The 26,246-nt window shown below is 44.6% G+C and overlaps 1 protein-coding gene across 13 annotated transcripts in view; it reads left to right on the top strand.

The window, feature by feature from the left end:
• The window catches only part of ENTPD5 (ectonucleoside triphosphate diphosphohydrolase 5 (inactive)), a 59,174-nt gene that overhangs the window by 2,016 nt on the left and 30,912 nt on the right, over window positions 1-26,246 (top strand). For 5 of the 13 annotated variants that reach the window (XM_077941447.1, XM_015144095.3, XM_077941444.1 and 2 more), the window contains exons 2-3: window positions 1,314-1,396; window positions 7,554-7,617. The gene's annotated coding sequence lies outside the window, so the exon portion shown is untranslated. Of the gene's footprint in view, window positions 1-1,313; window positions 1,421-7,553; window positions 7,618-22,866; window positions 23,236-26,246 lie in introns of those variants that run through there. The other 8 variants (XM_077941446.1, XM_015144092.3, XM_077941440.1 and 5 more) reach the window with 3 other exon arrangements.

Below are 26,246 nucleotides of genomic sequence, written 5' to 3'. Positions count from 1 at the left end.
GGGTTATCTCTGATATAAAATCTATACAGTTACTATTTTGTATGTGTAAGGTTCTGAAAAAGCACACTGTTGATAAGCTGCAGAAAAGAGAGTAGGGCATCTTCTGTCACAGGCTGTATATTCGGAATTTATTCTAGAAATTGGTAACTTTATTTTTTTTGAGGTGGAGTCTTGCTCTGTAGCCTAGGTTGGAGTGCAGTGGTGCTATCTAGGCTCACTGCAAGCTCCGCCTCCTGGGTTCATGCCGTTCTCCTGCCTCAGCCTCCCCAGCAGCTGGGACTACAGGCGACTACAGGCGCACACCGCCACGCCCGGCCAATTTTTTGTAATTTTAGTAGAGATCAGGTTTCACCGTATTAGCCAGGATGGTCTCGATCTCCTGACCTTGTGATCCTCCTACCTCGGCCTCCCAAAGTGCTGGGATTACAGGTGTGAGCCACCTAGCCCGGCCAGAAATTGGTAACTTTATAATATGAAAGTCAGTTCAAGACTCCTTATTTGAACGTAGGCTTATAGATTAATTTATAAACAAAAATTTGACTATAACGATTATTAATATATGCGTAGTACCTTAGTTATAGTACTTTATCGTTTCTTTTATTGGTTTTGGGGTTTTTTGGTGGTTTTCTTGAGATAGGGTCTTACTCTTGCCCATGCTGGAGTACAGTAGCAGCGTCATGGCTCCTTACAGCTTCGACCTCCTGGACTCAAGTCTCTGGCATGCACCTCAGCCTCTGGCATGCACCACCACGCCTGGCTAATTTTGTATTTTTTGTAGAGACAGGGTTTTGCCATGTTGCCCAGGCAGGTCTTGAACTCCTGAGCTCAAGTGATCCTCCTGCCTTTGCCTCCCAAAGTGCCGGGATTACAGGCATGAGCAGCCACACCTGACCTAGTTTATTTTATTGTATATATTTTTTATTGACTAAGTTTGATTTTGTAGATAAAGCTGTTGTGACATGAATATGACTCAGAGAAATGCCAAGATTTCATACTCTGGTAGAGGTGGGTCTAGAGTCTACAGTCTTCTGAATTCCCTCATTTTCTACCAAAGAACTGAATGTTGTTACTGTCATCTGCTGGTGAGCAACAACTGATAGTATGGATAGTAGAGTAGGAAGTTGCTATTTAGTAGTTCATGTGGTAGCATTTCCTTCCACAGCTACTGGTAGGTGCCTTTACTGTGAAGTTTCGCGAATTATTACTAAATAAATTTGCCTTGTTTCATTGTTTAGAACACTAATGCTTTTAAACTTGGAATAAACCCACTTCTTGTTTTGTTGACTTGGTTTTGTAATTCTTTTTCTGTCCAGTTTTCCTTGTTCCTGGTCAACAAAGAAATGTGGAGTGTCTTGGCTGAATCCTCATACAGACAAGATCATTATGGTGCTGTTAGGTAGGACTTGTATCCAGATGTAAGGTAATATCTCCACCAGCTTAAAGTTGTAAATGTATTTCAAATGCTCCTGAATGGTGGTTTTCTTTTTTTCCTGAATTTAATTCTCTATTATTTTGCCAGGTGATGTTAATTTTGTTCAATAAACCATATATAAAATCTAGAACTATTATGTATCAAAATAGATAGAACTTCTGGCTGGACATGGTGGTTCATGCCTGTAATCCTAACACTTTGGGAGGCCAAGGCAGGTGGATTGCTTAAGCCCAATTCAAGACCAGTCTGGACAACATGGCAAAACCCTGTCTTTACAAAAAGTACAAAAATTAACCGGGTGTGGTGACATGTACCTGTAGTTCCAGCTTACTCAGGAATCTGAGTTCAGAGGATCACCTGAGCCCAGGGAGGTCAAGGCTTCAGTGAGCCGTGATTGTGCCACTGTATTCCAGCCTGAGCAATAGTGTGATTCTTTCTCCAAAAAAAAAAAAAGGGCGGGGGTGCGGGGAGAGGGTGGGTAGTACTTCTGCTTGTTTCTTCTAGTAACTCCAGAACCGGGTTTACTTTATAAACTCATCTGTAACTTTATTTGGGTTTACCTTAGAAGCCATGTTTCTCTTCATAAATCATTCTTGAAATCACCTTATAGCAGATGGTACTTTATAGGTAGAACCGACTAAGTGAACAGCTTTAGATTTTGTTTTTACATAGCCTTTAGAATCCTAAATAAATATATTATTATCCAAACTGTACTAAAGGGAATAATCAGTGTTTCTCTTGGGAGTTACTTTTTTTTTTTTTTTTTTTGAGAGGTAGTCTTGCTCTTTCGCCCAGGCTATAGTGCAATGGCACAATCGTGTCTCACTTCAGCCTCCACCTCGCAGATTCAAGTGATTCTCCTGCCTCAGCCTCCCGAGTAGCTGGGATTACAGGCACCTGCCACCATGTCTGGCTAATTTTTGTATTTTAGTAGAGATGGGGTTTCACCATGTTGGCCAGGCTGGTCTTGAACTCCTCACCTCCGGTGATCTGCCTGCCTTGGCCTCCCAAAGTGCTGGGATTACAGGCTTGAGCCACCCACACCTGGCCAGGAGTTACTTTCATCCTGCTTTTTTATTGCATGTGCTGCAAATATAGAATTCTACTAAATTGACATTTTCTTGTGATATTAAGACTAGTTCAGATCTCTGCAGGGGCATTTTAAGAAATCCTGGTGGTCAAGGATTTAATCTTATCACTTTTAGATAAATTTTAAAAATTTAAAGCATTCACTGTTTTACTTATATACAAGATACATTACCACAGATAATTATTTATTTATTTAATTTATTTGTTTATGAATGAATGACAGGGTCTCACTATGTCACCCAGGCTGGAGTGCAGTGGTGCAATCATGACTCACTGCAGCCTCAACCTTCTGGGCTCAAGCAATTCTCCCACGTCAGTCTCCTGAGTAGCTGGGACCACAGGTTCATGCCACCATGCCCAGCTAACTTTTTCTTTTTTTTTTTTTTTTGGTTAAGACTGGGTCTCACTATGTTGCTCCTGGGCTCAAATGGTTCTCCTACCTCAGCCTCCCAAAGTGCTGGGATTATAGTTGTGAGCCACCATCCTTGGCCATATATTTTTGAGATGGGGTTTTGTTATGTTGCCCAGGCTGAACTTAAGCTCCTGAGCTCAAGAGATCCTCCTACCTCAGCTTCCCAAGTAGCTGGGACTACAGGCGTGCACCACTATGCCTACAAATAATTATTAACTACTGTTACTTTATTTGCAAAATATCCCATTTTTATTAGTTGTCCATCCCAACAGAGCCACAGACTAAAAGTTGTCTAAGAAAACTTACCTGGACTGGGCACAGTGACTCACATCTGTAATCCTAGCACTTCGGGAGGCCGAGGTAGGAGGATTGCTTGAGCCCGGGATTTTGAGACTGGCCTGAACAACATAACAAGATCCTGTCTCTAATTTTTTAAAAAATCAAAGAAAAATTACCCAAATTTTAGGTCCACTTGTCTGCATTTTCATGTCATGGATCTGTCAAACGTTCATTCTTTTAAGAAACATTTAATGAGGCTGGGCGCGGTGGCTCACGCCTGTAATCCCAGCACTTTGGGAGGCCGAGGCGGGCGGATCATGAGGTCAGGAGATCGAGACCATCCTGGCCAACACAGTGAAACCCCGTCTCTAATAAAAATACACAAAATTAGCCGGGCGTGGTGGCAGGCGCCTGTAGTCCCAGCTACTCGGGAGACTGAGGCAGGAGAATGGCGTGAACCCGGGGGGCGGAGCTTGCAGTGAGCCGAGATCACACCACTGCACTCCAGCCTGGGCGACAGAGCGAGACTCCATCTCAAAAAAAAGAAAAGAAACATTTAATGAATACCAACTGTATAACAACCTGTCTGATAACTTGATGGGTACAGTAAGGAACAAGAAAAGGCCCTTGCCCTCAAGTTGTTTACAGTCAGATGTGTAAAGCTCTGACCTGGATGTTGATCTCTGAGAATATACAACCTCATTGTCACCCATCCACAAACACTTAACAGTAAACAGTACCAAGCAGGGATTGATAAAGGAGAGACGGTGTAGACTAGGGGTGTCCAATCTTTTGGCTTCCTTGGGCTACATTGGAAGAAGAAAAATTGTCTTGAGTCACACATAAAATATACTAACACTAATGATAGCTGATGAAGTTAAAAAAAATCACAAAAAAGATCTCATAATATTTTAAGAAAGTTTACGAATTTGTGTTGGGCTGCATTCAAAGCCGTCCTGGGCTGCATGCGGCCCATGGGCTGTGGGTTGACTAAGCTTGGCCCAAACCCTAGGTGCTATTGACTTTGGAGGCATTTAAGACTGTCGTAGTCAGGGAAAGTTTACAGAAGGAGATGGACTGAAAGCAGAGGGAAGTTCATCTGGGAAGTTAGAACAATGTGAGCACAATTCAGAGTATGCTTAAACTCGAGCATTGTTTCCTAAAGTGTGGTCCACAGACCGGTAGCATCAGCATCATCTGGTAACTTATTAGAACTGCAGTTTCACAGGCCCCACCTGAGACCTACTGAATCAGAAATACTGGCAATGAGGCCCAGCAATCTGTGCCCTCCAGGTGGTTCTGATGCATGCTAAAGTTTCAGAACCACTAGACGAGAGCAGAGGGTTATTGTATGGAATGAGTAGGCCAAAAACTCTAAAAAGGCAGGCTGGGAACTCATTGTAAACGACTTAGAATGTCAGGCAGGGAATCTGTCTTTTATCCTGCAGACTAGAGCCACCAGCTTGTGACTTGGCTGGATTTGGCTCATAGAATGTGTTTTCTTTGGCCTGAAAGGTGGGTTTTTGGGGGATTTTAAATGGAATTAGTTGTCATCATTTAAAAATCAGCAGATTTTACAAAGAAATCTGTGCTTTCAGCTTACCTTGAAAAATCGGAAGACCTGGCAGAATGGGGCCTATGTTCCATTATGGTAGCAATTGGTGGGAATAGCAAGAAGCCACACCTTCAGATGGGACACATGCTCTCCAGTTTACCACAGTCGCTACCAGTTCCTTTTGTCTTACACACACCTTTACTTATTTACATTTCCTGCCCTTTGCCTGTAGGTATTTGAGTTTGTAACTTCTGTTGTGGACAGTGAGACATTAATGAAAATTTTGAGAAGCAGAATGACGAGATTTATGTATTTGTAAATTTATTTATTTATTTATTTTTTTTTTTTGGAGACGGAGTCTCGCTCTGTCACCCAGGCTGGAGTGCAGTGGCCGGATCTCAGCTCACTGCAAGCTCCGCCTCCCAGGTCTACGCCATTCTCCTGCCTCAGCCTCCCGAGTAGCTGGGACTACAGGCGCCCGCCACCTCGCCCGGCTAGTTTTTTGTATTTTTTAGTAGAGACGGGGTTTCACCGTGTTAGCCAGGATGGTCTCGATCTCCTGACCTCGTGATCCGCCCGTCTCGGCCTCCCAAAGTGCTGGGATTACAGGCTTGAGCCACCGCGCCCGGCCTGTAAATTTATTTAACAAACATTAAACAAACATATATGCCAGATGGTACTCTGTTAAGTAATCAGTGTTCAAAGATGAATGAGTCGCAGCTAGCACCAGTGGCTCATGCCTATAATCCCAGCACTTTGGGAAGCCAAGGCTGGTGGATCACTTGAGGTCAGGAGTTCAAGACCAGCCTGGCCAACATAATGAAACCCCCTCTCTACTAAAAATAAAAAATTAGCCAGGGATGATGGTGGGCACCTGTAATCCCAGCTACTCGGGAGGCTGAGGCAGGAGAATTGCTTGAACCTGGGTGGCGGAAGTTGCAGTGAGCCAAGATCATGCCATTGCACTCCAGCCTGGGCAACAGAGCAAGATGCCATCTCAAAAATAAATAAATAAATAAATAAAGTTTACTTTGGAGACCCTACAGTTAGAATTTATAACATTGGTTGCATGAGTCATATCCATAATTCAAATCCTGTCTTCAATGTGTCATCTTCAGATTTATGTTGTGTAGGTAAGTTTAACTTTTTTGTTCCTGAGGGAATAGAAAATAATATATAAACTCAAATTCTTCAAGTGATTCTTTCACCTTAGTCTCCCAAAGTGCTGGGAGTATAGGTGTGAGCCACCAAGCCCCCATCTGCTTGGTCCCTTTTAACCACATACTCGTGCGTGTAATAGTAGCTACTCATTGATTATATTGTGGAACATATGGCTGGCATTTTATTTTATTTTATTTTATTATTATTATTTTTTTTGAGACGGAGTCTCGCTGTCGCCCAGGCTGGAGTGCAGTGGCCGGATCTCAGCTCACTGCAAGCTCTGCCTCCTGGGTTTTACATCATTCTCCTGCCTCAGCCTCCCAAGTAGCTGGGACTACAGGCGCCCACCACCTCGCCCGGCTAGTTTTTTTTTTTTTTTTTTTTTTTGAGACAGAGTCTAGCTCTGTCGCCCAGGCTGGAGTGCAGTGGCCGAATCTCAGCTCACTGCAAGCTCCGCCTCCCTGATTTATGCCATTCTCCTGCCTCAGCGTCCTGAGTAGCTGGGACTACAGGTGCCCACCACCTCGCTCGGCCAGTTTTTTGTATTTTTTAGTAGAGACAGGGTTTCACCGTGTTAGCCAGGATGATATCGATCTCCTGACCTCGTGATCCGCCCGTCTTGGCCTCCCAAAGTGCTGGGATTACAGGCTTGAGCCACCGCGCCCGGCCTGGCTGGCATTTTAGCAGCAAAAAAAGACTTCACATCTCAGCTCACTGCAGCTTCAACCTCCCACATTCAAGCAATCCTCCTGTCTCAGCCTCCCAAGTAGCTGGGACTACAGGCACATGCCACCACACCTGGCTAATTTTTTGTATATTTTGTAGAGATGTGGTTTCGCCATGTTGCCCAGGTTGGTCTCAAACTCCTGAGCTCAAGCTAACTGCCTGCCTTGACTTCCCAAAGTGCCAGGATTATAGGCATGAGTTACCACATCCAGTCTGTGTACTTTACTTACGAATTAGCTCTTTAGGCTTCTTTTGCCTTCTCCACCTTTACACACACATATACACCAGCTTCTAGAGGGAGTGTGACTTGCGTCTCTTGCTGTTGGTGACTTTTTTTTTTTTTTTTTTTTTTTTTGGAGACGGAGTCTCGCTCTGTCGCCCAGGCTGGAGTGCAGTGGCCGGATCTCAGCTCACTGCAAGCTCCGCCTCCCGGGTCTACGCCATTCTCCTGCCTCAGCCTCCCGAGTAGCTGGGACTACAGGCGCCCGCCACCTCGCCCGGCTAGTTTTTTGTATTTTTTTAGTAGAGACGGGGTTTCACTGTGTTAGCCAGGATGGTCTCGATCTCCTGACCTCGTGATCCGCCCGTCTCGGCCTCCCAAAGTGCTGGGATTACAGGCTTGAGCCACCGCGCCCGGCCTTGGTGACTTTTTAAATGAGCTGGATGTGTGGTAAAGTAGCTGAGGTTGTAATTTGAGTGAGAAGAAAGTGTAGGGGAGGAGAAAGAGCAGGAGGGCATTAGATTACAAGTCAGGAGATGAGCTTGATGATGTGGATTCCAAAGCCTGGAAAGATTAGAAATGAAAATGTAGAAGAGATAACTGAGTCAAAAATAGGCATACTGACAGCAGAGAAAAAAAGGAAACTGTTCTCATAATTATTCATTTCCATCTTACACAGGTTGAAAAAGTGATATAATAGTTAAAGGAACAAAGGAGAAAATTCAGAAGGAAAGAAAAAATTGGTAAGTAACATATATAATACTTCACTTTTTCTTAGGTCAGATTTCTGCAATTTCTGCTTTGTTGTTCCTAGCTGAGAGATCACAGTAGATGGAAAAGGGTCCACAAGGCACTGAAAGAGCTGTCACAAAGTCCAGTAGCCTTATTCTGTTGGAGAGGCCCTCATTTGCTTATGTTGACTTGAAATTCTAATAATTATGGCTTATATATAATAATAATTATGGCTGATTTACATCCTACAACAGATTTAAAAAGAAAATTAGGAGGTAATGGTGGTTTATTGAAGGAGTTGGGCACATGACAATACTGATCAGTGATAATAGATAGCATGATGTCAGAAAAAACTAGCTCAGAAAGGATAGCAAGCTGGGACCATTTGGTGACAGAAGGGCAAACAGTCCTATAGACCTACTGTAGCCCTTGGAAGCATCTCAGTTTTACAGGAAAACATAACTGATAATCATAATCATGACTCTGAACTATAAATAAAAGGTGGTATTCCCTGTGGGAAATTATATAATTCATAATGGAAACACTTTTTTTTTTTTTTTTGAGATGGAGTTTTGCTCTTGTTGCCCAGGCTGGAGTGCAATGGCTCAATCACAGCTCACTGCAACCTCCGCCTCCCGGGTTCAAGTGATTCTCCTGCCTCAGCCTCCCGAGTAGTTGGGATTACAGGCATGGGCCACCATGCCCGGTTAGTTTTATATTTTTAGTAGAGTCGGAGTTTCTCCACGTTGGTCAGGCTGGTCTCAAACTCCCGACCTCAGGTGATCCACCCGCCTCGGCCTCCCAAAGTGCTAGGATTACAGGTGTGAGCCGCCACGCCTGGCCGAAAACACTTTTACCAAACACTGTTAAAGTGTTATAGTGGAGCCAGGTATGGTGGCTCATGCTTGTAATCCCTTGAGAGGTTTGGGACGTGGGAGGCTGAAGCTGGAGGATCACTTGAGTCCAGGAGTTTGAGACCAGCCTGGGCAACATAGCGAGACTTCTTTCTCTATAAAAAAAATTGAAAACATGGCCAGGTACGGTGGCTCACGCCTGTAATGCCAACACTTTGGGAGGCTGAGCCGGGCAGATCACAAGGTCAGAAGATCGAGACCATCCTGGCTAACACGGTGAAACCCCGTCTCCACTAAAAATACAAAAAATTAGCCAGGTATGGTGGCAGACGCCTGTAGTGCCAGCTACTCGGGAGGCTGAGGCAGGAGAATGGCGTGAACCCAGGAGGCGGAGCTTGCAGTGAGCCAAGATCACGCCTCTGCATGCCATCCGGCCTGGGCAACTCAGTGAGACTCTGTCTCAAAAAACAACAACAACAAAAATAATTGAAAACACATAAAAATTATCTGGGCGCAGTGGTTCATGCCTGAAGTCCCAGCTCTCTGGGAGGTTGAAGCAGGAGGATTGCAGGAGTTCAAGGCTACAGTGAGCTGTGATTGTTCCATTGCACTCCAGCCTGGGTGACAGAGCAAGACCTTGTCAATAAAAATAAGTTTTTTTTAAAACCCGAAGTTTCTTTGGTATTTAGAAGGAAAGCATCTTGAAGGCAGATTTGGTGGGGGAAAGACAAATTTGGGAAAATGAAATTATGGGGAACCACTATTCCTTCCTTTATACATGAAACTATCATTGTAATATTTTTATCTTTCTCATGTTTTTCATTTTGATTTAACTGTTTGAAGCAGTAGCTATTTCTCAGTTGATGACAAGAAAGAGAAAATGTTTTATTCTCTTCCCAAAGTTAAAATCCAATATAAACGGTGCCCAGTGGCACTGATCCTAGTGGCAGTTACTCTTCTGTACATAGTGCCTCCCACAGTGGATATGGGTTTCGAGGCAGACAGAGCTCATCACCTCAGATTTTCATTCTGTTTTTTCACTGGGGCAATATGAACCCCCTCCTGATTGATATCTTCTTATCTAAAGGACTTTGATTCTTAATGAATGGGCAGGAAAAGACCTCCTAATATGTGAAGAAAGAGAGGCAACAATAGCAACAGCTTTCCTGAGGAGTGATTATTGTAGTGAAGTCAACCCTGAAACAATGGAGAATGAGGTCATGCCTGACTCATTTTGTTATTGTACCCAAATGAGTTCATTGTGCAGAATGGGCTTTCTTGACACTTGTCTAATGACGTTTTGATTAAAATGAAATAATGTGCATACAAAAATGACCTGTTTACAGGAAAGAATTATGTATTTGTTGGTAACTACCAGTGACATCAATTCTCATTTCTTAATTGGCAGATACAGTATTTGATTTTAGGGTTAGACTTTAAAGGATATATCCAGCCAGGCATGGTGGTATGAGCCTATAATTCAAGCTACTTGGAAGGCTGAGGTGGGAGGATCACTAGGCTCAGGAGTTTGAGACCAGTCTGGTCTCAAGAAAGAAGACCCTGTCTCAAGAAAGAAAAAATAAAAGGCTAGGCCAGACGTGGTGGCTCACGCCTGTAATCCCAGCACTTTGGGAGGCTGAGGCAGGCAGATCACAAGGTCAGATCGAGACCCTCCTGGCTAACACAGTGAAACCCCATCTCTACTAAAAATACAAAAAAAATTAGCCGGGCGTGGTGGCCGGAGCCCGTAGTCCCAGCTACTCGGGAGGCTGAGGCGGGAGAATGGCATGAACCCACGGGAGGTGGAGGTTGCAGTGAGCCAAGATCGTACCACACTGCACTCCAGCCTGGGCAACAGAGCGAGACTCTGTCTCAAAAAAAAAAGAAAAGAAAAAAATAAAAAATAAATGGCTATATCATTCAACTAGCCCTCTGATCTGTGAATCTATTCTGGAAACATGATCAGATTTGGAGCAAGGACCCTTCCCTCCCTACCAGTTTGAGACAGCTCATATTGTTGGAAGTTCATTCTGTTCAGTCTCTTCCCCAGGAGGTTGCATGTTCACTGGTCTTATTGTATGTAAGTCCTTGACAATGATCTAAGAAAACCTGAGTTTAAAAAAAATTTTTTTTCTTTGTCCGGGGTGGTGGCTTATGCTTGTAATCTTAGCACTTTGGGAAGCTAAGGTGGGCGCATCACTTGAGGTCAGGAGTTCAAAACCAGCCTGGCCAACATAGTGAAACGCCATCTTTACTAAAAATACAAAAAAATTAACTGAGTGTGGTGGTGGGTGCCTATAATCCCATCTTCTTGAGAGGGTGAGGTAGGAGAATCACTTGAACCTGGGAGGTGCAGGTTGCACTGAGCCGAGATCACACCACTGCACTCCAGCCTTGGCGACGGAATGAGACTCCATCTCAAAAAAAAATAAAATTTTTTTTCAACACAAGGTCTCACTTTGTTACCAAGGCTGGAGTACAGTGGTGCAATCACAGCTCACCACAGCCTCAAACTCCTGGGCTCAGGAGATCTTCCTGCTTTACCCTCCAGAGTAGCTGAGACTACAGGTGTGTGTCCACCATGCTCAGCTCAAAAGCTGACTTTTAAATAAACCTTTTTATTAGTTTTGTTGACTTGAAAAATATTGCTATAAAATTTTTCTATGGTTTTCAAATCTGTTCCAGTTGTCAGTCTTGTCCCTTTTCACCAAATACCTCTTCAGTACCTTTTTTTTTTTCCCCCCAAGATAGAGTCTTGCTCTGTCACCTAGACTGGAGTGCAGTGGCATGATCTCAGCTCACTGCAACCTCTGCCTCCCAGGTTCAAGCAATTCTCCTGCCACAGCCTCCTGAGTAGCTGGGACTACAGGCATGCACCACCACACCCAGCTAATTTTATATATATATATATATATATATATTTTTTTTTAATTATACTCTAAGTTCTAAGGTACATGTGCACAACGTGCAGGTTTGTTACATATGTATACATGTGCCATGTTGGTGTGCTGCCCCCATTAACTCGTCATTTACATTCGGTATATCTCCTAATGCTATCCCTCCCCCCAATTTTTTATATTTTTTGTAGAGACGGGGTTTCATCATGTTAGCTAGGATGATCTTGATCTGATCTCGTGATCCGCCCTCCTTGGCCTCCCAAAGTGCTGGGATTACAGGCGTGGGCCACCGCGCCCGACCGTACCTAATTTTTTTTTTTTTGAGACGGAGTCTTGCTCTGTCTCCCAGGCTGGAGTGCAGTGTCATGATCTTGGCTGACTGCAACCTCCGCCCCCTGGGTTCAAACGATTCTCCTACTTCAGTCTCCTAAGTAGCTGGGATTACAGGTGTGCACCACCACACCCAGCTAATTTTTTTAGTTTTAGTAGAGATGGGAATTTGCCATGTTGGCCAAACTGGTCTTGAACTCCTGACCTTCAGTGATCCGCCCCCCTCGCCCTCCCAAAATGTTGAGATTATAGGCATGAGTCACCACGCCTGGCCAGTTGTTCATTTTTAAGAGTTAATATCGGCCGATGTGGTGGCTCACACCTATAATCCTAGCATGTTGAGAGGCCGAGGTGGAGGATTGCTTGAGGCCAGGAGTTTGAGAGCAATCTGACCAACATAGTGAAATCCTGCCTATATTTCTTTTCTTTTTTTTTTTTTTGAGACTGAGTCTCGCTCTTTTGCCCAGGCAGGCATGAGCCACCGCACCTGGCTTATTTCTTTTTTTTTTTTTTTTCTTTTTTTTTTGGAGACTGAGTTTCACTCTGTCGCCCAGGCTGGAGTGCAATGGTGCGATCTCGGCTTACTCCAACCTCCGCCTCCCGGGTTCAAGCGATTCTCCTGCCTCAGCATCCCAAGTAGCTGGGATTACAGGCATATGCCACCACGCCCAGCTAACCTGTCTTATTTCTATATATTATTTTTTCTTTTTTTTTTTTTTTTTTTTTGAGACGGAGTCTCGCTCTGTCCCCCAGGCTGGAGTGCAGTGGCTGGATCTCAGCTCACTGCAAGCTCTGACTCCCGGGTTCACGCCATTCTCCTGCCTCAGCCTCCCGAGTAGCTGGGACTACAGGCACCCGCCACCTCGCCCGGCTAGTTTTCTGTATTTTTTAGTAGAGACGGGGTTTCACCGTATTAGCCAGGATGGTCTCGATCTCCTGACCTCGTGATCCGCCCGTCTCGGCCTCCCAAAGTGCTGGGATTACAGGCTTGAGCCACTCACCCGGCCGGACTATATTATTTTTTTCTAAGAATAAACAAATGAACAAAAACAGTTAATATCATTGGAATAACATGCAGTTCCTAAAATAAGAAGTATGTAAGATGTGTTTATTGAAATATATATATGGTATACTGGGGAAAAAAAACCCACAAAATATTACACAAATACTGATTACATCTTACAGTAGCCAGCCTCCAAGATGCTCCCCAATGATGCTCACCTCCTAATATTCATGCCTTTGTGTAGTCCCCTTGTACATTTCGTCGGGGTTGGTCTGTATGAGCATTAGAATATAGAAATAAGACAGTGTATGACTTCCCAGACTAAGTCATAAAAGACATTACTGCATCTGCCCTGCTCTTCTTGGATTGACTGCCCTGGAGGAAGCCAGCCACTGTGTTACAAAGATATTCAAGCAACCCTATGGAGGATCTACACGGGGAGCTACTGAGGCTTCCTGCCCACAGCTGGCATCAACTTGCCAACCATTGAGTGAGCCGTCTTGGAGGTGGGTCTTCCAGGCCTAGTCAAACCTTCAGATTGACTGCAGCCCCAGCCTACATCTTGACTACAATCTCATGAGAGCCTCAGAGCCAAAACTATCCAATTAAACCACTCTCACATTCCCAAACCACAGAAATGGTGAGATAGGCCGGGCGTGGTGGCTCACACCTGTAATCCCAGCACTTTGGGAGGCCAAGGCAGGTGGATCTCCTGGGGTCAGGAGTTTGAGCCTGGCCAGCATGACAAAACCCCATCTCTATTAGAAATACAAAAATTAGCTAGTGTGGTGGGGGGCGCCTATAATCCCAGCTACTTTGGAGGCTGTGACAGGAGAATCGTTTGAACCCAGGAGGTGGAAGTTGCAGTGAGCCAAGATCACACCATTGCACTCCAACCTGGGCAACAGAGGGAGACTCTGTCTCAAAAAAAATAAAAAAGGGATGAGATAATAAGTATTTTTATTGCTTAATAAATGTACTTATTTACTTAATTTATTTTTTGAGACAGGGTCTTGCTCTGTCTCCCAGGCTGGAGTGCAGTGGCATGATTCTAGCTCACTGCAGCCTCGAACAGCTGGGCTTAAGTGATCCTTCTACCTCAACCTCCTAAGTAGCTGGGACTACAAATGTGCATTACCATGCCTGGCTAATTTTTTCATTAAAAAAATTTTTTTTTTTTTTAAATAGACAGGGTTTTGCTGTGTTGCCCAGGCTGGTCTCAAGCTCCTGGCCTCAAGTGATCCTCCTGCCTTAGCCTCCCAAGTGTTGGGATTTACAGGCATGAGGCACCATGCCCAGTCAATTTCTTTTTTCTTTCTTTCTTTCTTTTTTTTTTTGATTCTTCAGCTAACACAGCAGAAGAGGTGATTTATTGTATGGTTGTTACACTCTTCCACAAGTAAACACAGAAATAGTCCAGAATGTCACAGGTCCAGGGCAGAAGACCAACATGGGCAGTTTTGGTTATGAGCAAGGTGGATCTCAGAGGTGATCAGCGATCGGAGGGCGATAAAGTTCTAGATCCGTTGAGACAAGCTCTAGACAGTAGCATGCAGTCCCACAGCTCGTACCAGCATCCCCAGCATCTGGCGTTCCATGTTTCTTCTCCTGTGGCCTCCATGATGCAACAAGCTAGCGGTTTACTTTTGGATCTCTGCCTCATCTTTCTTCTTTTGCGCTTCAGCCTGTGCATTCGCTTCTTCCTCCACTCGGCTCTCATGGTGCAGAGGTGTCCAAGAAAATGGTGCTAAGGCCGAGAGAAACCCCAGCCCATTTCTATTGTCAGTTTTTATTGAACTCCACCTTGGGCGCTCTTCTAGGTTCTTGGGTTATATCAGTAAACAAAAAGATTTCTGCCCTTGAGGAGCTTGTATTCTATCAGAGGAACACAGACACTAAATATAATAAGTAGCCTTTCCAGTGTGTTAGAATGTGATAAGTGGTGTGGAAAAAAGAAAAAGTAGATCAGAGTAAAGGGAGTTGAGAAAGCAGGTAGAGGTGGGAGCATGTGAAGGAGAGAGGTTATAGTATTAAATAGGTCTCAATAAGAAAGTGACATTTAAACAAGTGTTTGAAAGAGTTGCAGGAATTTATCAAGTGGATATATAGGAAAATAATTTCTAGGTAGTGGGGACAGCTTAGAGTGAAGGCCCTAAGGCAGGAGCCTGAGTTACATAAGCACAGAGATCAGTGTTGGGGAAGAGGGTAAGGTGAAAACTATTAATAGATGGGGTCAGAGATGTAGTGGGGTTGGAAGCAGAAGGCTATTGTCAGGGCCTTGTTTCTCTGAAATGGGGAGCCAGTGCTGGATTTTGCATAAAACAGAGACATACTCTAATTTATATAAAATGATGACTTTGGTTGCTTTTAAAGGGAGACTGACTCCAGTGGGGTGAGAATAAAAGCAGGAAAATCTGTTAGGACAATATTAGCAGATCACATGAAAGATGATAGTGGCTTGGGCGAAGGTGGTAGCAATGGAAGTGGTCAGAAATGGTTGGATTCTGGAAATATATTCAACAGCAGGAAATTAAGATCTTCAAAAGCTCTTGATTAGCTGGGCACAGTGGCTCGACCCTGTTATCCCAGCTACTCAGGAGGCTGACGCTGGAGGATTGCATGAGGCCAGGAGTTCAAGACCAGCCTGGGTAACATAGTGAGACTCTGTCTCTACATAAATAAATAAATAAGCTCTTGGTTGTATATGGGAAGGTCAGACTGCTGTAAGACTTTCACATCCTGATGGAAGTCTCACTTTCCAGCCTCATCCCAGATTATTCTGTGCTCTACACTTGCCTCCCCACTCCCATATCCATCTTTTCCAAGAGCCCTATTAGATAATCTTTCTTGGGTGGCCTAGTAGTTAAGACTGTGGCTCTGGAATTAGACCATCTGGGTTTGATTTCTGGCTCTTTTCACTTAACTGCTATGTGATCTTAAGATACTTAGTTCCTGGCCGGGCGCGGTGGCTCAAGCCTGTAATCCCAGCACTTTGGGAGGCCGAGACGGGCGGATCACGAGGTCAGGAGATCGAGACCATCCTGGCTAACACGGTGAAACCCTGTCTCTACTAAAAAATACAAAAAACTAGCCGGGCGAGGTGGCAGCGCCTGTAGTCCCAGCTACTCGGGAGGCTGAGGCAGGAGAATGGCGTAAACCCGGGGGGCGGAGCTTGCAGTGAGCTGAGATCCGGCCACTGCACTCCAGCCTGGGCGACAGAGCGAGACTCCGTCTCAAAAAAAAAAAAAAAAAATAAAAAAATAAAAGATACTTAGTTCCTCTAAGCTCGGTTTTCTCATTTATAAAATTGGAATCTTAATAATTGTACCCAACTCACAGAGCAGTAATGTGAAATTAAATGAGTTAATCTATGTAAAATACTTAACATCATGCTTGGCATCTACTAAGATCTCCATAAATATTGGTTACTATTTTTTTTAAATCTCAGATTATGTTCCTTTGACCACAATCTTTATCCTCTGTATTAAATGCTAACCCTCTTCTTCTATATCATCTTTCACTAGTCTTCTACTTTTTGTTTCTCAAATTCATATAAAAAAATTCTTGAGGACGGCTTTTAATTATTAATATTATTTGAGACATGGTCTCACTCTGTCGCCTAGGCTGGAGTGCAGTGGTACAGTGCAATCAGAGTTCACCTCAGCCTCCTCTTCTCAGGCTCAAATGATCCTCATACCTCAGCCTCCCGAATAGCTGAGACTACGGGTGTGTACCACCACACCCGGCCTTTTTTTTTTTTTTTTTTTTTTTTTTGAGATGAAGTCTTGCTCTCTCACCAGGCTGGAGTGTAGTGGTGCGATCTGGGCTCACTGCAACCTCCGCCTCCCAGGTTCAAGCGATTCTCCTGCCTCAGCCTCCTGAGTAGCTAGGCCTACAGGTGCGTGCCACCATGCCCAACTAATTTTTATTTTATTTGTTTATTTATTTATTTTGAGACAGAGTCTCGCTCTGAGGCACAGACTGCAGTGTAGTGGCGCCATCTCGGCTCACTGCAAACCGCCCTTCCCAGGTTCACGCCATTCTCCTGCCTCAGCCTCCCGAGTAGCTGGGACTACAGGCACCCGCCACCATACCTGGCTAATTTTTTGTATTTTTAGTAGAGACGGGGTTTCACCGTGTTAGCCAGAATGGTCTTGATCTCTTGACCTCGTGATCTGCTCGCCTCAGCCTCCCAAAGTGCTGGGATTACAGACATGAGCCACTGTGCCCAGCCACACCCTGCTAATTTTTTAATATTTTGTAGAGATAGCATTTCACCATATTGCCCAGGCTGGTCTCAAACTCCTGGGGTCAAGCAGTCCTCCCACTTTGGCCTCCCAAAGTGCTAGGATTACAGGCATGAGTCATCATACCTGGCCTCATCATTATTTTTAATTTTCATGTGGATAGGGTCTCACTATGTTGTCCAAGCTGGACTTGCACTCCTTGGCTCAAGTGACCCTCCTTCCTCAGCCTCCTGAGTATCTGGGACTGTGGCCACGTGCCACTGCATGTGACTCTTGAGGAAATTTTTAAATGAAATCAAACTATACTTTTTCTATCATCTGTTCGTAATCCCTCTGGTCTTTATACATATCTGGTCTCTATTCTTTCTGTAGTTATTTCTGTTCATTTTTCATGATCGCTTCAAATGTCATTTCTTTTTTTTTTTTTTTTTTTTTTGAGACGGGGTCTCGCTCTGTTGCCTAGGCTGAGGTGCAGTGGCATGATGTTGGCTCACTGCAGCCTCGCCTCCCAGATTTGAGCAATTCGCCCACCCCAGCCTCCCGAGTAGCTGGAATTACAGGCATACCGCCACACCCGGCCAATTTTTGTATTTTTCATAGAGATGGGGTTTCACCATATTGGCCAGGCTGGTCCCGAATTCCTGACCTCAGGTAATCCCCCCTCCTTGGCCTCCCAAAGTGTTAGGATTACAGGCATGAGCCACTGTGCCCAGCCATTTCTTTTATATATGTTTATATATATGTTTTTTTTGTTTGTTTTTTTTTTTTTTTTTTTTGAGACGGAGTCTCGGTCTGTCGCCCAGGCTGGAGTGCAGTGGCCGGATCTCAGCTCACTGCAAGCTCCGCCTCCCGGGTTCACGCCATTCTCCTGCCTCAGCCTCCCGAGTAGCTGGGACTACAGGCGCCCGCCGCCTCGCCCGGCTAGTTTTTTGTATTTTTTAGTAGAGACGGGGTTTCACTGGGTTAGCCAGGATGGTCTCGATCTCCTGACCTCGTGATCCGCCGGTCTCGGCCTCCCAAAGTGCTGGGATTACAGGCTTGAGCCACCGTGCCCGGCCATATATATGTTTTTTAATTGAGACAGGGTTCACTCTGTCACCCAGGTTGGAGTGGGGTGGTGCAATCTCGGCTCACAGCAACCTCTACCTCCCAGGGGCCTCAAGCAATCCTCCCACCTCAGCCTCCCAAATAGCTGGGACTACAGGTGCATTCCACCATGCCTGACTAGTTTTTGTATTTTTGGTGGAGATGAGGTTTCATCATGTTGCCCAGGCTGGTCTTGAACTCCTGAGCTCAAACGATCTGCCTGCCTTGGCCTCCCAAAGTGCTGGGATTATAGGCGTGAGCCACTGTGCCTGGCATCAAATACCATTTCTTGAGGTGTTTCCAAATCCTCTAGGGAGTTAGTCCTGTGTTTCCAGTTTATTTACCTAGTTTTTGTTTTTTTTTTTCTCTTTGAGACAGAGTCTCGCTCTGTCGCCCAGGCTGGAGTGCAGTGCCTGGGATTACAGGGGCATGCCAGCATGCCTAGCTAATTTTTGTATTTTCAGTAGAGACAGGGTTTCATCATGTTGGTCAGGCTGGTCTGGAACTCCTGACCTCATGATCCGCCCACCTTGGCCTCCCAAAGTGCTGGGATTACAGGTGTGAGCTACCGCGCCTGGCCCTTTACCTTTTTTTTTTTTTTTTTGAGACAGAGTCTCGCTCTGTCGCCCAGGCTAGAGTGCAGTGGCGCAGTCTTGTCTCACTGCAACCTCCACCTCCCAGGTTCAAGCAATTCTCCTGCCTCATGCTCCTGAGTAGCTGGGATTACAGGCACGTGCCACCGTGCCTGGCTAATTTTTGTATATTTAGTAGAGACAGGGTTTTACCATGTTGGTCAGGCTGGTCTCGAACTCCTGATCTATGATCCACCCGCCTCGGCCTCCCAAAGTGCTGGGATTACAGGAGTGAGCCACCGTGCCCAGCCTACCTTTTTTTTTTTTTCTGAGACGGAGGTTTGCTCTGTCACCCAGGCTGGAGTGCAGTGGCGCGATCTTGGCTCACTGCAAACTCCACTTCCTAGGTTCACGCCATTCTCCTGCCTCAGCCTCCCGAGTGGCTGGGACTACAGGTGCCCGCCACCATGCCCGGCTAATTTTTTGTATTTTTAGTAGAGATGGGGTTTCACCGTGTTAGCCAGGATGGTCTCGATCTCCTGACCTTGTGATTCGCCCACGTCGGCCTCCCAAAGTGCTGGGATTACAGGTGTGAGCCACTGCGCCCGGCCTTTTTTTTTTTTTTTTTTTTTTTTGAGACGGAGTCTTACTCTGTCACCCAGGCTGGAGTGCAATGGTGCGATCTTGGCTCACTGCGACCTCCGCCTCCTGAGTTCAACCAATTCTCATTCCTCAGTCTTCTGAGTAGCTGGGATTACAGGCCTGTGCCACCAAAACTGGCTAATTTTTGTATTTTTAGTAGATACAGGATTTCACCACGTTGGCCAGGCTGGTCACGAACTCCTAACTTGAGGTGATCTGCCTGCCTCGGCCTCCCAAAGTGTTGGCATTACAGGCGTGAGGTACCACGGCTAGCTTCTTTACCATTTTTATGCTTAGTTTTAAAAGTTACGGTTATTTTTATATATGTCTGCCACCTCTGCCAGACTCAGCATCTTGAATAAAAAGGTCTGTTTTCGGCCGGGCACGGTGGCTGAAGCCCGTAATCCCAGCACTTTGGGAGGCCGAGACGGGTGGATCACGAGGTCAGGAGATCGAGACCATCCTGGTGAACACAGTGAAACCCCATCTCTACTAAAACTACAAAAAACTAGCCGGGCGAGGTGGCGGGCGCCTGTAGTCCCAGCTACTCGGGAGGCTGAGGTAGGAGAATGGCGTGAACCCGGGAGGCGGAGCTTGCAGTGAGCTGAGATCCGGCCACTGCACTCCAGCCTGGGCAACAGAGCGAGACTCCGTCTCAAAAAAAAAAAAAAAAAAAAAGGTCTGTTTTCCTCACCTTTACTTTTCTGGCACCTAGCACTTGGTAGGCATCAGTAAACATTTGTACAATTAAGCAATTGAGTGGTTCTGATAAGGCTCCTGATTGCAGTCCTTACGTGTAACTACCAGATTTGTATTTGGATACTCCCTTGTTCAATATCTTCAGTGGCTTCCTATCACCTGCAGAGTAAAGTCCAAACTCCTTAGCTGAGTATTTGGTGTCCTCTACTCTGTGAACTCAACCTGCTTTTTCAACTTTATTTCCTACTATAGTTGGTCAAACTGATCATTCACTGTTCCCCAGGGACCCCCATCCCTTTTCCACATCCATGTCTTGATTCATGGTTTTATTCCTGAAAAGCACTCCTTGCCTGTCCTCATTCATTTCCCTCCTCAGGCTCCTCCTCAGATACCACCTTTTTCACAGAGCCTTCTCTATCATCCCAGCTTTGAAGTTTCAGAGCATAGTAACTGTGCTGCTTGACACATTTTCACTTTATGGAGGTAATTTATGGACATGTATTTTTTCTCCAACTTAGTGTAGTTTCTTAGGGTTTCTTAAAGTTTCTTAGATGATTTATCTTTGCATGCTGTACTTGTAAGCAGCAGTAAGAAACTGCTCATTTCTGGAATGGCTGTCGCTGTCAGTTACTACGGGGTGAACAAAGGGAACGAATGCAGAAATAAAGACAAAGACAAAAGGATCTGTTTTGAAAGAAGGGGTCATGGGGTTCCTTGCTTCTGGTGAGCAAAGGCAGCCCTGAGCTGCTTCTACAGCCTTTCGTATTTATTAGGTAGAAAGAGCAGGGAGGGAGAGTTAACGGTTCGTCAGCTGCTTGATTTATCACAGGTATACATAATTGCTTTCTTTGTACAACAGACTTCAGATGTTCCTATAGATAATCACAAGGAACATTGCGCTGGGGGTGTGACTGCCCTCAGCACCCTTTCTGGCGCAGACGCAGTTTGTCAGTTTTCCAACATCCTGCTTTCATGAGAACAGTTTTCTGTTTGCTCATATAGCCTCCAGTGGTATACTAAGTTGGTCACAACCCTCATTCTTTTTGCCTGTAACAAATGGCCAAATGAATGAATTAATATGTGAATAAATAGGCTTCTCATGCCCTATCCATGGGCTGGTTTGGAGGGGAATTGGGAGTTGGACATGTGATACATAGGCCGTAGTGGGACACTGGGAAAGGGGGTACTCCTTGCCCTATTGCTTCTGCCTGCATATTCCATTAGCCTAATTGTACCAAGTCCATTTGGGATTCAATTACTGGTGTCCAGCATGTTCCAGGCCTAATATTAATACTTGACTTTGGGAATACAAATGATATCATGCACCCCCTACCTTAGACATCCTTCAGATAGCAAGGTGTGGCAGGGCTGTGGCCCTTTGTATTAGGTATGTAGGTCTTAAGTTATATCCTAAAATGAGGCATATCTCACTCTGCTGCAGCCTGTCCTGAGCTTAGCTTATTAGACCTACCTTGGTTTTGCTTGGCTTGGCTTACTTACACACTGGGTGGTTTGACTATATTGGTTCCATAGTTCAGCTTACTGATTACATTCTAGTTACATTTTAAACTTGCCTTATGTTTAATTTTTAACTTGTTAAGGCTAGCTTTTCTATGGAGTTCAGGTGAATTATCAGTGGGAGCTTTTACGTTTCACTCTTTTTGGACCTTTTGGTGGACCTTTCTAGTCACCTATCCCATTGTCCACTGTTGTGAGATACTGTATCATTTTATCCAAGTCAGTCAAAATGATATTTGCTTAGGGAGGGAACAGAAAGACATAACTAACAATCACGTGTCACTATGGGAAAGGAAAACAAGTCCACTCCTTTTGAAATCTGATTATATGCTTCCAGAGCCCTTTGTTTATTGGCCGTCTTTATTCTGGTACACTTCTGTATTTCAGCTATACCAAGCTCTTAATACTTGAAGTTCTCAGAATTCTCCTTGTGTCGTTTTCCCAGGATAATTCCTACCTCTCTTCCCTCAAGAAGCCTCCCAGTCCCATCCCACCTTCACCTTTCCCCTTTCAAGCCGAGTTTCTTGTCCTTTATGTCTGTTCCTGTAGCACTTTATGTGCATTTCTGTCAGAGAATTTGTCACAGTATGTTACAGCCATTGGTTTACTTGTCTGGGTTTTGTTTGTTTGTTTGTTTTTTGAGACAGATTCTTGCTCTGTAGCCCAGGCTGGAGTGCAGTGATGTAATCATGGTTCACACAGCCTTGACCTCCTAGGCTCAAGCGATCCTCCCACCTTAGCCTTCTGAGTAGCTGGGACTACAGGTGCATGCCACCATGCCCAGCTAATTTTTTTATTTTTGTAGAGACAGAGCTTCATTGTGTTGCCTAGGGTGGTCTTGAAATCCTGGCCTCAAGTAATGCCTCGACCTTCCAAAGTGCTGAGATTACAGGCATGAGCCACTGTGCCCAGCCCTGTTTTCTCCAGTAAGCTGAAATTTCTTCTATATCTGAGCCTATATTTGATTCCACTGTGTATATCAAGAACAGAGTGGCTGATATATATTAGATACTCAGTACATGCTTATTAATTAGACAGTTCAATGCCCAGGTATCTAAAGTTTTTTTTTTTAAGAGACCAAGTTATGTTCCAACCATGTTTCTAAATTCTGTGTCACGGATGGAAAGCATTGAGAAGTGCTATTAACTTTTCTATTTGCCTAGCCGGGCACGGTGGCTCAAGCCTGTAATCCCAGCACTTTGGGAGGCTGAGACGGGCGGATCACAAGGTCAGGAGATCGAGACCATCCTGGCTAACACGGTGAAACCCCGTCTCTACTAAAAAATACAAAAAACTAGCCGGGCGAGGTGGCGGGCGCCTGTAGTCCCAGCTACTCCGGAGGCTGAGGCAGGAGAATGGCGTGAACCCGGGAGGCGGAGCTTGCAGTGAGCTGAGATCCGGCCACTGCACTCCAGCCTGGGCGACAGAGCCAGACTCAGTCTCAAAAAAAAAAAAAAAAAACTTTTCTATTTGCCTAACAAAAACACAGAAATTAGTTCCTGAGCAACTTCCACCCTATAAGCACTAGTCCTACTAGTTGGCAGTTAACTATCATAAAAGTAGATGAACCAATTGTGTACCCAGAGAAAAAGAGAGTAAGGGAGGAGAGAAGGATAGAGAAGGGAGTGAGTTAGCAAAATGCCACACTGTTAGTTGCAAACTGGCACAAAGGTGAATGTGGTTCATGAGGCTTGCTTGATTAAGAAGAGCTGAAACAGGAGCAAAGAGCAAAAGGCAACCTGCAGCGAAAGCAAGGACTCGGAACAGGCAGACACAAGCAGGTGAGCACATGAATGGGGCCCAGGTCCTCTGCGACTGTGGTCTCTCAGGCTTCCGGGGACATGGAAGAAGGGAAGCCAGAGTGTGACGCTCTGGGAAAGCTAAGTGGGGAGGATTCATGTTTACTCCAGGCATAAAGAGACATAAAAGACCATAGAAGGAGATGGAGATAGTGACAAACACTGGCTGGCACCAGAGTCTCAACAAAAAGAATTGGAAACAGGGCTTTGTTGGGGGTGAATAAGAGATAGTGAGCAGGAGAAAATGAGAAGACCAATTCTGAAAGGAGTAGATTTAAATACATACCTCCCTAGTCTATAAAAAGTACGCCTATCTGTACTATTTTGAGTAGCATATAAAACTTGACACATTTGGATAAATGGGATAAATGTCACCTTTATATAACAAATGTGGGGAAAACCTTCACTGGAAGCTTGGAATTGTGATTCTTTTCAAGGGCTGGGTAATCTCCTTTTGGAAAGCAGTCAGCTATTATTATCATTATTATTATTATTTGAGATAGAGTCTCTGTCACTCAGGCTGGAGTGCAGTGGCACATTTACAGCTGTGAGCCACTGTGCCCAACCAGCTGTTATATTTTTATTAAATGGATGAGATCTAGTGCCTGAGTTACTGTATTATTGTTTATCCCTTTGGAGTATTCATTCAATATCTACTGTGTGCTCACACCACCATTCCAGCACCAGGAACACATAAAAAACAAAACATAAAAATTCCTGCCTATGGGCCAGCCAAGGTGGCTCATGCCTGTAATCCCAGCACTTTGGGAGGCTGAGGTGGGCGGATCACTTGAGACCAGAAGTTTGAGACCAGCCTGGCCAACATGGCAAAATCTGTCTCTGTTAAAAATACAAAATTAGCCAGGTGCGGTGGCACATGCTTGTAATCCCAGCTACTTGGGAGGCTGAGGCATGAGAATCGCTTGAACCCAGGAAGCGGAGGTTGCAGTGAGATGAGATTGCACCACTGCACTCCAGCCTGGGTGATACAGCAAGACTCTATCAAAAAAAAAAAAAAAAAAAAAAAATTTCTGCCTACCTATGTATAGTTCACATAGTGGGTAAAGGTGGCAGGAAACAGGAATTATGAAAATAAACAAAAGTGAATTATATAATGTGTTAGATGATAAAAAGTCCTGTGGAGAAAAATAAACAGAAAAGGAAGGTAGGAAAACATGCATGTGGTCAGATGGGTTATAATTTTAAATAAGGTGGACAAGGAAGGTTTCACTGAGAAGCTGACATATTTGAGCAAAGATTTTAATATAATGAATGAGCAAGCTGTGCAGACTGGGGTTCTGTAAAATAGAATGTCATTCTATAAATGTAAGCCTTTTTTTTTTTTTTTTTTTTGAGACAGAGTCTTGCTCTGTCGCCCAGGCTGGAGTGCTGGCACAATCTTAGCTCATTGCAACCTCTGCCTCCCAGGTTCAAGCGATTCTCCTGACTCAGCCTCCCAAGTAGTTGGGATTACAGGTGACTGCCACTGCACCTGGCCAATTTTTGTATTTTTAGTAGAGATGGGTTGTCACCATGTTGGCCAGTCTGATTTCGAACTCCTGACCTCAAGTGATACACCCGCCTCGGCCTCCCAAAGTGCTGGGATTACAGGCGTGAGCCACTGCGCCTGGCACATTATTTTAAAATGGCTTACATTGCCGGGTGCGGTGGCTCGCGCCTGTTTTCCCAGCACTTTGGGAGGCCGAGGCGAGTGGATCGCCTGAGGTCAGGAGATAGGGACTAGCCTGGCCAACGTGGTGAAACCCTGTCTCTACTAAAAATACAAAAAATTAGCCGGGTGTGTTGGTGTGCACCTGTAATCCTAGCTACTAGGGAAGCTGAGGCAGGAGAATTTCTTGATTCCGGGAGGCAGAGGTTGCGGTGAGCCAAGAGTGCACCATTGCACTGCAGCCTGGGCAACAGAGTGAGACTCATCTCAAAATAAATAAATAAATAAAATTTGAAAAAATAAAATAATGCCTAATGCCATTTAAAAATAACTAATCTTAAAAGTGTGATTGCAAGTGGTGTTAGAATGTAGTTACTGAGAGCAGAAAGGGGCATTCTATTTGTTCATCCTTTGCTTTCTCTAAAATCTATTGTTTGATTTTACACTGAACAACTGGTATGACTCTGCAGGGTTTTTTTGGTCTGTTCTTTGTTTTCTTGTGAAAACAGATACTTAGGGTGCTTTTTTTCACCTTTGAAATCTCTGGAAGAAAAACAAGTATTTACTTAATAGAAATAGAAGCTGGAGAAGTTTTTCAAAAACTACAATGATATATTAATACAAAATATGGGTGACCCCTGAAGAAACTGCAGTCACAGAGGAAGGAAAGCTGCTGCCTAGAATGCCATTAATTCACTTTCTGAGGGAGAAGAGGGACCAAGAGTTGGACAAAGCAAGGATCTGTTAACACTCAGAGACTCTGAAGAGTTGTTTCTGTTTTGAGTTATTTAGTTTGATCTATATGTCTAGCTCATTTGCTATAAAAGAATCAGCCAGAGTGTGAACCTGGCCAGGCAGCTGTCCTGTATCAGTGGTTGATTTCCTAGGATGAAGTTTCCTTTGTTTGGGATTGTAAAAGGTCAAACAATTTTGTTTGTTCCTCTCTTAACCAACAGCTCTTATTCTTAACTACAGGATAGAAGTTCAACCTTGAATAGCATTCAAACGGATGGTTCCAACTCTGCTTTTGTAGTACCTAAGATCAACTCTAGTTATTTTGAATATTTAATTTATTTATTTATTGGGACAGAGTCTCACTCTGTACCTAGGCTTGGAGTGCAGTAGCATAATCACAGCTCACTAAACCTTAACTTCCCAGGATCCAGAGATCCTCTCACCTCCAGCTTCCCAAGTAGCTAGGACCACAGGTGTATGTCACCATGCCCAGCTAATTTTTGTACTTTTGGTAGAGATGGGGTTTTGTCATGTTGCCCAAGCTGGTCTTGAACTCCTGAGCTCAAACAATCCACCCACCTTGGCCTGT

Source organism: Macaca mulatta, chromosome 7 (genome assembly GCF_049350105.2).
Source record: "Macaca mulatta isolate MMU2019108-1 chromosome 7, T2T-MMU8v2.0, whole genome shotgun sequence".
Classification (NCBI taxonomy): Eukaryota; Metazoa; Chordata; class Mammalia; order Primates; family Cercopithecidae; genus Macaca; species Macaca mulatta.
This window is presented reverse-complemented; position numbering and strand designations above follow the sequence as displayed.